Below are 12,275 nucleotides of genomic sequence, written 5' to 3'. Positions count from 1 at the left end.
GTTCTTTGACAAGCAGGGACTTTTGAACTTGAGTCGTATTGGGATTTGTAGCTAACAAGAGTTTGGAAATTTGAGAAATACGCATAATTTAACTATGGGAAATTGATCAAAATATATTGTGCCTAAATTTAGCAATGAGAAGCTAATCACAATGCCCTTACTCTTTTACGTGACTACAAAGGCACCACTAGTGTTTTCAAAAACTCCTAGATAGTAGAGAGTACAATCGATAGATAGGAAAATACCTCAACTATTTTCAAAACGTCGTAGGGAGTACAAGTTGCATTATGATAGTTTTCCCTTGAGTTGAAACATTTTCACTTGATTTATTAAAACAACCAACCGATACTATTCTTATAAACCAGCATAGTCTCTTTAAGTTGATGGGGGACCAATCTGAACTCCTTAAATTTAGAGGGGGCCGAGAGAAGAGAGCAATTTCACCTAAATGATATAAATGACCTAATTGTTTTAGTCACCTTAAACAGATAGAGGAGTTGTGTAATCAAAGCTCATTAGTAAGGATGGTTTTATTTGTTTGTTTGTTTTGGGGTTGGAGATTTCAAGAGTTTCTATATAAAAACTCAGGCTGTGTGTTTTTGGGCAGCTAAAATCCAGATCGGCAAGTTACAGAGATTATGGGCAACAAAACCGAAAGCCAAAGAAGATCGGCATTCTCATAAATGTTGTTGGCCCCAAGGTAGCGATGTATATGTGGGGACACAGAAGTTCAAGCCAAGATTTCAAAGAACTATTTTAGGGGTATTATGCATGAATATAGACAAAACACAAAGAGATGGGAGAGTATAGTACATAATAGTAGGATAATATATATACATAAATATTGGGATGGGAGGGTATGTTTTGTAATTTCCCTAAACTGGGCTGAAAGCAGCACACCCCTCCCTCTCTTCTTTGTTTTCTGTCTCAGTCTCTGTTTTTCTTCCTTTCTTTCCGCTGCGCCTGCCTCTCTCTCTCTCTCTCTCTCTGCCCTGCAGTTTCCGCTCCACTCTTTGCTCTTCTCTCCGTCGATTCAAAGGCTATGGCCCTACCTAATGTGTTGCAGAAACTGAAGCAAACTCTGGCCTCAGAGTACAGTAATGACGAAAAATTTGTCGCCAACATGGTATATCCTTCTCTCTCTCCTTCTGTTTATAAGGTGTTTTAGTTTTTTTTTCATGATATCCTGTTTCAGGGCGTTTTTTTATATCCTGCTTTTAGTTTTTTTTTAACGATTTCATGTCTGGGGTAGTTAGGGTTCCTTTTGATAGATTAGTGGTATGGTTATATGTGTCTTGACAACTCAGGGGTTTTCACCAAACCTGACCCTAATCCTAGCTTTAACTTCAAATTTTAAACCTTAAATCCTAAGCCTCAAACCCTTAAACTCAAAAACCCTCATTAGAAATCCCTAAATGATTCGTCGAAATATATACCCTGGATGTAGTTATTCCTAAACCTGAGACATTCATTTTGTGTTTCAATTCTCTCATGGGTTTATTGAAGCTTTGGATGAACCTTTGGGCATTAAGTTTTTAGAGTTAAAGGTTGAGGCCCAGATATGTTTATTATCAATTAAGGTTTTGGGTCTCGTGTATCATAGATCCTGGTGAATCCTAGGTCCTAAAACCTATACATTAGAGAATGTGTTCTGAACAAATCTTTGATTGCTTAAGCTATCTTTAAGGACTAAATAGAGGAATCCATAGACATGCTTGTTTTTATTTGTGTTAATGCATATCAAGAATGAGTTGAAATTGGTTCATGTATATATTCAAGTGCGAAGATGAGGTTGTGTTCTTAACACAAAGAAGAAAGGTATTTGGATTTATTTGGAAACTGAAAAACAAGGAAAGCATTTGGGAGAAGTTAGAGTGAAGGAAACCAAATAGAAATCATACTGCCAGAAGTTCTCTTTATAAAATTGTTAGCTAAGGTAGCCTTCCTCAAAATTTCAATCATGTTTTTGCATTTTCTAATTTAGAACATTAAATTTTTCAGCTGGCTAACTAGCCTTTCCATAATTTGTTCATGTTTTTGCTTTTGGTCGATTATTGATTAGAGTATCTAAACTGTTAAGTGGATAACTAGCCTTCCCCATTTCTCCAACATATTTCTCCTGTTGGTCATACTTTCGTATTTTTTGACTAATTGTAGTTCAGACTATTAAATTGTTGGGTAGGTAACAAGTTTCTTAAATTTCATCATGCATTTGCTAAAATGTTGCAGTTTTAGACCATTGAAATGTTGGATAGGTTGCAATTTTTTTTTAAATGTCATCATGCTTTTGCTTTGCCTGTTACTTCTCAAGCAGACTCTTTACTATATTAGGCACTAAGGCTTTATAATTTTTGGATACTATTTAATTGTTTGTGTTTGATTATTGTTTCAGAGATTAATCAAAGCTTTTGCGCTCTTTGCTGGCGGTGTCATACTTATGCGGAACTATGGAGATCTTATGGCAACTTAAATATAAGCCTTTATAGAATGTTTCTTTCTTACCACAAATTTTGTTGAAGGCATGAGTATATTAAGATATTCTGACTACAAATATTGTACGCAAAGACATGTTCCAAGTTTTTGAACTATGTTAAGTTAATCATTACCTTTGCATTTCGTATTTATACACATAATGTTTTAGCAGCTCTTGTCATGTATAAAAAATAGATTGCATAGTTCCTTCAAAGGAAAAAATATAACCTGTTTATCAATGGCTGTGTGTTCAAATTGTTGTCTACAAGCATCATTGAATAGTGTATATGCATGCATGTATATGCATGAGGTATAGGAGTCATAATTGTATACAATGCTGACTTATGATGTTTAGATGCATTGGATTACTTTTAGCAATGTAAAGTATGCGTTTTCAGTTGAGCTGATTTATGCCGAAATATATGTTTTTCATACAGTTTAGACATTTCTAATTTTCCAGTGTTTAGAAGCATCAGGTTACTTTCAACAATGTAAAGGACATGTTTTCAGGTTGAACTTACATTGCAGGGAAAGATACGTTTTTCAGGGACAGTGTTTTAGCATATTCTAATGCAACTGTATTATTTGGTCCTTGAATGACATTTTTCCTTTACGCTGTACTAACATAAATGATTTGTGGGAGATAAACATCATTGCGTTAGAGGAGTATTTAATCATATCTCTCTGGCCAACTTCCCATCATATGTTTATTGATATAGCTCCCCGTGAACTCGAGAAAATGATCCAACAACATATCTCTCTGGCCAACTTCCTGTCATGTTTATTGATATAGCTCCCTGTGAACTCGAGAAAATGATCAACATTACTGCCTAGGTGTATGGTTCTTAATTCAAAATATTCTCTCAGAAGAAAGTACAGAGGAAGCATGTGTTTTGGCTGGGATTGGATTACATTGCACAGAAAGATATGTTCCTTAGGTATATAATCTATGCAACGGTATGATTTGATCGATTATTTTTTATATTCAAAACTGATAACTAGATACAAACTGAATGCACACTATTTGACAGTCAAAATTAACCTAATAGACTAATTTAATCATCCAAACTAGCCTAATAAAGGGACTAAGATGCAGAATCTTTGACCATCAAAAGTAACCTTAAAAACCAATTTAACCATCCAAACAATAGCTAAGTAAAGAGACTGCTCATTTTTCAACGCAATTGGGCCTGATATAAGAGACAAAGCAGTTTGAATGACGAACATAGTATCCATTTGAGCACATAAACCATATCAGATATGGAATATTCATTCCAAATATTCCTGACACAGCAGTTCCTGCCCTAAGAAGGCTCTCTAGATGAAATCCAAAAGCCCTTGTTTCCTTATATGCAATAACAAAATAATTTGCACCATTCTAACACAGTGCAAATTATTTTGTTATTAGAATGGTGCAAATTATTTTGTTATTGCGTTTTAAGGAAACAAAGGCTTTTGGATTTCACCTCCTAAACAACAGAAAACAACATTTCGTATACAAAATACTCTAGGAGGGAAAACTACTACTGACACTCTAATTTTGTATATCCCAAATGCCCCAGTTTTCAAAACTTTAAGACGATAACCCACTAATGGTTAGACTTTTTGACAACTGACAGGTGTTCTGCAAAATATCCAAAATGGTAGGGGTATGTTTGTGATCTACCCAAAAGTATAATAACCGATGACAACACGCTTTGTTGATTCTGGCAATTATTGCGCTGCACACAATGACCATGTAATCGGAAACTATTCTTCAAATAGAAGTAGAAAAAACTATGAAAAAAAGCATCTAAGTCACATGGTTTTCTAAATCTATATGGACTGATGGCAAATAAATAGTTTCAGCATTAGACCTCACAGATGACCCTTTGAAGAAGTTTAAGTGCTCAACCAACCATACTAAGTTTGCAATAATCTAATCTTAAGCATTCACTAAACTAGTGTTTGCACTAAACTAAACTCAAGCACCCAGTAAACTAAGTTTGTTCAAAATCTAACCTGAAGCATACCAAATTTAACCTTGGGCAATTGCATGATTTTTTACCCACTAAACAAAATTTGGACAAAACAGGGAATTTCATGCCTGGATGAATATGAAGACCATTATCAGGAGGAGACGACAGTAAAAGATCAGCCATAACATGTTCATCCAAAAGTTGCTCGACTTCATCTTGAACCTGTCCATGTCAAGTTAATAGGAATAACCATCCAAGTCACTATAGACCATAAAAGAAAATCGTCTTCACTTATTTCAATACTTCTATGAGCACCCTCAGCTGTAAAATTTCACTAGAACATCCTGTCATAATTTCTGAAAACTTCTGGATGTTCTAGTAAGAGGTGAATTTTTTCCTATGAATACGACCTTTTAACACAAACTAGTATGAGCATGGATGATCCATCCAAAGCTTCAAGATTCATTCCATTATATAACATGGGTTTTGTTTTTAAGACAGAGAAGATTTAGTGGTGCAATGTACTTTTGATTTGACACTAATACATGGCTCATATTATAATGATCAATTTTAAATAATATTTTAATTTAAAACCACAAGTTACTCACATTATAAGCATGTGATTGCTTGATAAGAACATTACATAAGTTGTTCTCAGGTTTACCACTAATATTTGACAATGAACATTAATATGGATAGGGTTTTTTTTCCCCCAAAAAAGAAGATGTTTTCGCTACAAAACAGACTTGCACTTCTGCATAACTACTTTTAATCAAGAAGTTCCACTTACAAATAGACCCAATCCCCGAATGGCTTACCTTCGGTGCATGAGCAGTTACTCTCGTCTTCCCACTCTTAAGCTTCAGAAACTAGATGTAAATTACAGACACGCCAATTAGGTTAATAACAATATAGACATTGTTAGTCGTTGACTGAAGTCTATAAAATTTCAGAAAACAAGTGACCCATGTCAAGCAGTCACGATGACACACATACTTCTGCCAAGAGCAAAGCTGATAAACCCACTGTGTCAATTGAAGGAATGCAAAAGAATCCGACTTGGGCTCTACATAAATAATGACGATATCTAAGGCTACACCACTGGCAAAAACTCATAACAACCTTATTAGATTTCATCTAAAATGCAATGTTATTTATATATAAGCTTCGTTGGTGTAAGTAGCTCCCTGAAACCAGCCGGAAAAACTTTGAGGCAGCAAGCATCTTTACACATAATTAGATTTATCAAAATCATTAAAAATGTGCTTGAGAAGAGTCAGAGTTTAGAAGATTTGTCACAATCCATAGATCGGCCCAAAGCTTGGAGCCTGCTTCAGTATTTATTTATTATTCCGATTAGAATCAAACGATTACAATAATAGACTGTTTCGGACAGCATAACACTACAAGTGTGCCAGCCGATCTGCAGTGATGTTAAAAACCCTATTATTCGATTTTCTTAGGATATATCAGATATCACGATTGCTGAATATGTAAACAATATATAAATAATTCTTTATTGTCTGATCAACAAAGGTTTTTCTGATATGTGAAAGACAGTGAAAAGTTCGATATGCAACCAGGAGACCAGAAACCCTAGTTTTCTAAATCTGCAAACAAAAAATCGGAAAAACCATTCAGATACACACTAACTTCCAACAGTCATCAGAAATCCTAGTTTCTGATCAGCCAAAGACTAAACAGAAACCCTAATTTTTTCCTTCTAGAAGGACAATACGGCAGAGGTTGGCATTCTCTTCTTGAGACATTTCTCTCCTTCCAAAAATTTACATCGAGCCCCCCTCTCCAGACTCCATACCTTAAACGTGCTCGAACTCCCAAAAGAGCAAAAGTAGGAATAACTCTTCTTTTGTAGCATGTGCGTCAAAAACTTGCTAACTTTCACACACCTGCAAAGTATTAAAGTGACCAACCCTGATATTAATGTCCACATTAAAATTTATATTCTTTAACATTTAACCATGTCATCACTCACTCCTAACTTTTATGGCAGTAGATATGCATGCTTAATGTTTGATCCGAGGGCCCAATCCCAATCATCATATCATGTTTACAGAACAAAACTACTCCAGTGAAAATTTCCGTCCATACACAAGAATTCTGGACTCACAAACTAAAACTCTAAACACATACAATCAACTTAATCTGAGGGATACTGAGGGATACTCTCATAACTAATCTATGGCAAGAAATAATAGTTGTGTAAGGATACACAGGCAATGCCATTGGTATATCCCTACACACACAAGACTGTAAGTGAAATGAATTGCTATAAATAAGCTTCATAGATGTAAGGATGTGTTACACATAAAACAGGATATTGATTGCAGTTCCAAGTTGTGTTAAAAGCATGAAATTCAAATGGAGGTTCTGTAAAAGCAAAATATAAAGTGAGACTGATTTCTTTATATTCTTCAATAGCTGAAAATAATAATCTCAATGATAGATAGAACTAGGTTAAAATATTATAAGTACGACTTGAATATTGATTTCGTTCATGCAGTAGTTAAAACATGAAGGATTAAATTATTTCAATTGTATCCATAATGAAGACCCGAATAAGGTTTCTTACCATAATATTCCATAGCACCCCTTATTGAGAATAAGTGCTTAAGAGTATGTTCAAGACCCATTGCACACAATCATAAATGTTTTATACATAAAGTACCACTTTGAATTCTCGTTCAATACCCACCTTCTTCAACATCAGGAACATCTAGCAACCTTGTCCTAACCCTAAATACCTTTCCAATGGTAGGCATTGACACAACTCCTCTACAATTGGTATCATAATCTCATTGGTAGGATTTCGTAAAACCACCTAGTAAAAGGAAAAAGTTTAGCTATTCAGAAATCAGAACCCAGCAACAAATTCAACCATTACAATCGACCCTGCAGCAGCTAAAAAAATTGTCCAGTGGATTATCAAGAACTACCAAAACCTGTTCATATTTCAAAGGAAAAAATATATGTTAGCCAACTTCGTCCTTGTCCAAGAATCAAATTTGAGTGAATTCAAAAACACAAGACTCTAGAGAAGAACTAGATAAAAATAGTGAAAGGGCTCAATGTCTAATTATTCCTTGATATTTAAGTACTCAACTCAGAAATGAGAGAAACGAGCATTATATCTACACTGAAGAAAAATTGATAAATAAGCAAGAACACTGCAGGAAAACCTTCTCCTCAGAGTATGAAAACATTCTCTTTGGTGCTTGCAAAAAACTCTTCACAAAATAAGTTTTCAATATTTTCCATGTTGAAATGAGCCCACTTCTCTAATGTTTATGTCGTGATACTGTTAATTTTCCTGTTAAAATTTATGCATCATCCCATAACATGCGTCATCGTGGGATGATGGGATTAAATTTGAAGGCAAAAAACTCTGAAAAACCATTGATTTTTCTTCTGTTTCTTACAATGCTCCTAAGCTCCAACTATGTCTACAAATCTGCCTGGTTAAACTGTGTAAGAGATAAAAATGGGATGAATTCGCCATATAGTTGCTCAATTAGCATCTATAATTGAGAAAAAAGGCAAGAACTGACGACATCATCCTAGATGGGACAAAACATTGCTCGATACTAGGTTGTCCATTGGCATTTGGGGAAATAACAAAAACTTTCTCCAGACTGGAAATAGACAAGTGTTCAATTCAGAGGGAGTAGTGATGAATTTTAAAGTGGGTAGACAGTTATTGCTAGAACCTCCCCTCTATGCCAAGAGACTATAGAAGGATGTTGCTTAATTGAGGATACAAGGAGCATTGCATAGAAGACTTAGCTTTCATCGAAGGATACCGGTTGGTTCATTACTGAGAATATTGGTGCAATAAGGCATCATCCCATGGTCTGACCCACTTAAGTTCTACCAACCCAGGTATATTTATTTTGTAAATTTATCTTCCAGATTACTTGTACTCATGATCTCTACCTATATCATTGTTCTTTGCCCTCAGCCTAGTTACATAGTGCAGCTACCTCGTTTTGGTACACTTTTATCTTATTTTACTTCACCATAGAGTCTATAAAATTTACACGGATGTAACTTTTGGCCTTTTGAAGATGTTACCTCAACTTTTCATTTCTCTTTGGTCATTCAATCCATAGGGATTTACAGGAATTAGAGTTTGCAAACACTATGATAGAAGAAATGATTAAATACATCTATTTCTAAGATATACCACCTTCAATACATAAAAACAAAAACCATAAATTTATTATGGAATTATCGGACAATTGCGTCAAGATTAAGACCAATCACATGCTCACGTCGAGGAGGGTGATGGGGTAAGAGAGCAAGGGATCAAGGATCCGAAGATCTCACGGCAGGATCCAGACTCTATGCAGCATTACATATTTATCCACCTCACTCGCAATTGATTCTTCTTTGTGATCCAATACCATCCAATTATGACAGGAAGATGACACCTTTGTATTTTTTCTTTGTTTCTGAGAGCATGATTTCTGATGGCATAAAATATTTCTTGTCCTACAATGATATAGTATTTATGTTCATTTCCTTACATATTCCTGTTAATTCTATTTTCTCTTTAAAAATTTTAGTAACAACTTACATTACTGTGAAACGTCAATGGGCAGTAGAAGATTATGCTAATGTGCAGAATACATCGACAGATGTAAAATTGTTGTGCTTAAAAGCACTAAAACTGTATTTTGAAAGTGGTTTGGGTAAAGAACTTGTAGCAGATCATCAAAATAATATCTAAAAGTGTTCTACAAGTTCTAAGGGAGGGGTCTCGCAACCTGAGACAATCAAAATAACATATAAGGGTGCTCTAAGGAGGGTCTAATAACCTAGACAACTCATCATACAATTTTGTCTAAGATATTTGCTAAAAGAATATCAAGTCATTAAAACAAACTCGATTCAGGTGTATATGCTTGTGTAACAATTGGGTATCCAACAATCCTCGAAACTTATGTACTAAAAAGTTAAAATACATAAAGAAATAAATGCAAAGAACAAGAAAGCCCTCCTTAGCAGCATCCTAATTAATTCATTGGGAAATTTATGGTTATAACTTATGTATTCAAGAAATTTCGCTGTGAGGTATATATCTATCAAAAGCCAAAGGAAAATGGACGAAAAAAACAAGAACAAATGCAAAAAAGGGTATAAATTCACTGAGTAGAGGAAAGCTTTTTATTCTCATTAAGGCCCAAGAACGCATATGATGGGTCCTAAAAGCAGAGTTCCATGAGGCCTGAGGAGACTTCTTAATATAACCTATGAAAAGAAAAAAGAAAAGCAGCAAAAACTACAGAAAACAAGAAAAGTATAAAAGCCGAAAACTAATATACCTATAAAATTCATCGAATAGTGTGGAAACTGGTCCTGGATTGAGGATAATGTACAAAAGCAAAAGAAGTAATGAAAAACAGAAAATACAACGTAGAATTTGTCTTATGATGTAAAGATAGTTTTAAATGGCAAAGGAGAAGAAACCTGATCGGTTCTAGGTTAGCACAATCTATTTAAGACAAAAAAACAAAAACAGATCTATATAAATTCACAGCATTGATGTAAAGTTTTTTATTTATTTAAACTTGAAGGAGTAGAGTACCTGATCAGTTCTAAATTTGTAGCTGAGCAACAGACATATCAAACAAAAAGGTACTAAAAAGCAAAATATATAAATCCATCAAACGATGTGAAAGTGTATTTTTACGGCAAAACCTGATTAAAAAACTAAACATAATAGAAATATAATAGCGCACAGAAGACAAAAAGAGAAAGTAAAACCAAGAAAACCAAAAAACAATTTAAATTCATCCAATGAATTAAGATATTTTTTTTACTGAATAAAGAAAAGCAAACCAAAGGAGAGAAAAGCAAAATAAATAAATAAAGGAGAAGCCGAAGAATAAAAATAAAACTACACGTTAAAGTATTGCCTTTTCTTTTACTGAAAAGACATAGAAAAGGAGGAGTAATTAAGTACCTGATCGATCTTTCAGAGAAAGCCCAATAAATGAGTTTGCGATATATATGTGTGTTTTAGTGAGGTCGTTTTATTGCACGAACGATCCGTTTCTGCATAGGGAAAAAAAAAAAATCTCAGAAAAAAAAAACCCTAGCTGTGGCATTGACAAGAAGAGGCGGAGGAGGTTCGGAAAAGAAGAGAAATAATAGCTCTATTTCACAGCGATCTGATGACATCGTGGTACTGCAAGAATCGATCCGTTTTTTCTGCACAGCAAAAAAAAAAAAGGAAAAAATGAGAACTCAGAAAGAAGCATAGGTGTGTGGCGTTGATGAGAAGAGGCGGAGGAGGCTCGGAAAAGAAAGAAAGAGAAAAAAAAAAATGAAATGGAAGGAATCGCCATGGCGAATGAAAGCAGATCTGCCAGAACAGAGAAGCCCAAGGTTTCTCAAAATACTTGGAAGGGAAGGTTTTTGTTAATTCCACGGAATGCCCTCGGCCAACCTGCCTTATGTTTCCTTTTGTCTTGTCCACACGGTGGTGTGCATGCCTTGGTTTTTCTTCTCATTTGTGTGTGTGTGTGTGTGTTGGCTTTTTCTTCTCATTTGTCCGCCGTATTGCCGGCTCATTCCCTTTCTCGGTCGAGCCTCTCTGGAGCCCAGCCTGTGATGCGCTACAGTTGTTCGGGCCCAACAAGGCAGATAAAAAGAGTCGGGTGATCATGCGCTTAAAAGAGCCATGAACTGATCGTGTCTTCGAGAAGGGGCCAACATATGAAGAGTATAATGTCCTTAGTAATAATGTGTTATGTAGAGTCTTCCTCGCCACGTGATGCAAAGGTATAGTCACTAGTGTGCCTAGCCATGTGTGCCACAAGAATTTGGAGACCATGTGTGTGTCTCGTGTTATACATTATTAGCTTGTAGACTTTTGTTCTATTTGTTGGAATTTATATGAGGGCACCGATGAGGTTTTTGCATGCGATATATGAGTCGCACCAACATAAACATGGTAGAAAACGGCATACATATCTCTCAACTTTGAAGTTTTCTTTATTTACTTGAAAGTTCATAATCTCGAAAACGTATGGATCCGACGTTTTAGTAATTTGACAACTACGAATAGAAATTAGTCCTTAATGAGAATATGATTCATTGCAGACTTGCTACATTGATCCTTTTTATAGCCATTACGGTTTTGTATGTTTGATATATAAGCTCGATGTTTAGATAGGATAACATATGTCACCATTATCGTGATGCATGCATTTTCAATGATGAGAAGCATTATTAACTAAAGTTTTTTCCTATTGCCTTCACTTCGTGTGGGCAGTTGGAATTGTAATTTTTAAAGGTAGATCGTATCATAAGCAAACGATGGTAGCTTCGACCCCAAGTAACAATGGTTGAAGGTACAACAAGTGCCTTTGGTTTTTAATTAAGAATGTCTTGGTTATATCTACTTAAAACTGAAATTACAAGTGCAAACTTATAAAAAAAAGTTAATATAAATATAACATTTCCTTAGCACTATTTAAGTACTTGGATTGTTATTGTATTCTCTTTCTTAATTAGATTTGTTTGGTAGTATTACTTCTATTCTCCTTTAATTTTAGTTAAGGAGCTCAAATTAATTGTTTGTAGATTCTTATTGGGCAATGACCTTTCCCATTTGCACAAGTTCTTTGAATATTCAAGAATTGTTTGCATAATTAACTCGTGCATTCTCTTCATCTCCCAAGATGTAGAGTTAAGAATTGGAACATGTCACATTTGGTCTTTGCAATTGTAATGTGACTCAAACGGTACCTACATAATGATACTTGAACACATTGTTTGATAATGTGACTCAAGCAGAAGGTAAGAGAAAAACATTGA

General features: G+C 34.9%; 2 long non-coding RNA genes across 2 annotated transcripts; both read right to left on the bottom strand.

Moving 5' to 3' along the window:
• Nucleotides 1-5,737: 5,737 nt before the first annotated feature.
• LOC147866830 (uncharacterized) lies at nt 5,738-10,801 on the bottom strand. The gene is made up of 2 exons (XR_015529532.1): nt 10,417-10,801; nt 5,738-6,340 (listed from the first exon to the last, which is right to left on the bottom strand). It is a non-coding gene; the product is annotated as an uncharacterized LOC147866830 (long non-coding RNA).
• On the bottom strand, nt 5,930-8,607 carry LOC147866831 (uncharacterized). The gene is made up of 2 exons (XR_015529531.1): nt 7,147-8,607; nt 5,930-6,821 (listed from the first exon to the last, which is right to left on the bottom strand). It is a non-coding gene; the product is annotated as an uncharacterized LOC147866831 (long non-coding RNA).
• Nucleotides 10,802-12,275: the final 1,474 nt, after the last annotated feature.

This window comes from Azolla caroliniana, unplaced genomic scaffold, assembly GCF_043228905.1.
Source record: "Azolla caroliniana isolate FFs.n. ecotype wild unplaced genomic scaffold, voAzoCaro1.0.p SCAF_3, whole genome shotgun sequence".
Taxonomy (NCBI): Eukaryota; Viridiplantae; Streptophyta; class Polypodiopsida; order Salviniales; family Salviniaceae; genus Azolla; species Azolla caroliniana.
The sequence above is the reverse complement of the archived record's forward strand: the minus strand, read 5'-3'. Positions and strand labels throughout refer to the sequence as shown.